The sequence below is a fragment of the Echinops telfairi genome, unplaced genomic scaffold (assembly GCF_000313985.2).
Source record: "Echinops telfairi isolate 266 unplaced genomic scaffold, ASM31398v2 ScPeMD7_7400;HRSCAF=8409, whole genome shotgun sequence".
Taxonomy (NCBI): domain Eukaryota; kingdom Metazoa; phylum Chordata; class Mammalia; order Afrosoricida; family Tenrecidae; genus Echinops; species Echinops telfairi.
Genome location: NW_022111300.1, coordinates 32547943 through 32550087, shown reverse-complemented (window position 1 = coordinate 32550087; position 2145 = coordinate 32547943).

Here is a 2145-nt window from a genome sequence, read left to right as displayed (position 1 = left end):
AGCATAAGAACAGTTGGGAGAGTGGCATAGCACCAGGCGTGTTCCCTTCTGTTGTCCACGGGGTCATGATACGTTGGAACAGGCCTGATGGCCCTTAGCAAAAGCAACAACAGCAACAACTGTTTAAGAACCCAGATCACAACACTGCCTAAATGACGATTTGTAGGGCTTCCATTAATTATTGCACACTGGATCTTGAGGATTTCCAGTTGAACCTTATGCTGCTACTTAAGATATTCCAACCCGATAACAAGGATACCATATATACTTGAGTATAAACCGACTCAAATATCCGCCGAGGCTCCTAATTTTACCACAAACACTCATTAAAAATGTGCCATAAAACTTGGCTTATACTCGAGTCTCTACGGTAATCAAGTCTCTGGCTTCTCAGAGAATTTCTCATCTCTTTTTATCCCCACAATCTCCAGGATGAAAGTCATATGAACCTCCTCAATTGGAAGGTGGGTCGATCACTTCCCTCTACCATACTTGCCAGGGCTACTGGCAGGAATGAGTTACCAGATGGAAAAGCCCTCAACAATCACATTAGCAGTTCTCCAAAAATAAGGATAATCTGCATCTTGGGCCCAGAAAGGTCACTGTCAAGTCACCTGTGCAAAATGACGAGAGAAGCATTTTCTTGACGGTTGTGTTATGCTTCTGGACAAGCCAAAGTACGTGGATGCTGAATGTGTTGCTCACGAAATGATGCTCTAACAATAGGTGGGCATTGTGCTGCAAAGAAGTCTGAGATGATCACTGAAGGGCAGTCAGAGGGATTTCCCTCCACTAGGTGGCCCACCAAGTGCCTCAATGTAACCCCCACTCTTCAAGATGAGTCAGGGGAGAAGCCATGCCCTAGCTTTTAATGCTTCTTCCCAGAATTCACCTTCTATCCTTATTTATGCATTCTTGAACCCAATGACCATCACGAGGTTGCTCATACGTCTTAATCTCCCTTAGAAAGTACCAGTTTGCATGTATTATCTTGCATTATTATTAATAGCCCCCATTTCTCTCCAAAGTCCCATTCTTTGGACAATAACTATTGTCCAAGAGTCCATAGTCTATCATTAGACTACCCCATTAAAATTGCTCAGCCTATAATCCCAAACTAAAAATCTACCTATACAACAGTGTACCTGACATCTATTACTCAGCAGATAGTTCTTCCAGTGCCCACAATATATGCCACATTCTTTCTCAACCAGTTATTTTGTCTGTAGTTTACTTCAAAATATATTAGCATAGATGGTAGAGTATGTGAGGGAGGGGGCTTTGCATAGCTTATGGAAAAATCAAAGGAATAGAGAATGGATTATTTCTATGAATTTTTTGATGCTCTCTTGTATATGTCTGTTTTCCAAACTCTAAATCTTGACCAGTACCTATCACACATAATATCATTGGTTAGTGTCAGTTTGCAAAAAAAAAAATTTCTATGCCCTCTTGCCTGGCATTAATACCCACTGAACTATGCTCTGGTGGCATTGTGGGTTATGTGTGGAGCTGCTAACCACCAGGTCTGCAGTCACAAGGCACCAGCAGCAATTCAGGAGAGAGAGGAGGTATTTTACCCCTGTAGAGATTTATGGACTTGGAAAACCACAAAGTCACTTTTACTCTGTCCTATAGGATTGCTATGTGTCAGAGTGGACTTAATGTAGTGACAGACTGTGCCACCCTGACATTTTCCACTGCATTTCCTTCCCTCCCTTCAAAGCCCAATTCAAGTGCCTCTGATCTCCAAAGGCTTAGACGATTACCCCGGTCCATTTAAATTCTTTATTCTGAACTACACTATTTAGATCTAGACCCCTGCAATCTAGTGTCAGGTTAGATAGTCTCAATTGTTTTTATGCTGTTTTTTTTAAAAAAATAATCATTTTATTAGGGCTCATACAACTCGTCACAATCTGTACATACATCATTTGTGTCTAGCACATAAGTACATATGTTAACTTCATCATTGTCACAACACCTGCTTTCCACCCAAGCCCTTGGTGTCAGCTCCTCATTTTTCCCCTCCCTCCCCAGTTCCCCCTCCCCCTGAACCCTTGATAATTTATAAATTATTATTTTATCATATCTTACACCATCCGACGTCTTCCTCACCCACTTCTCCACTGTCCGTCCCCCAGG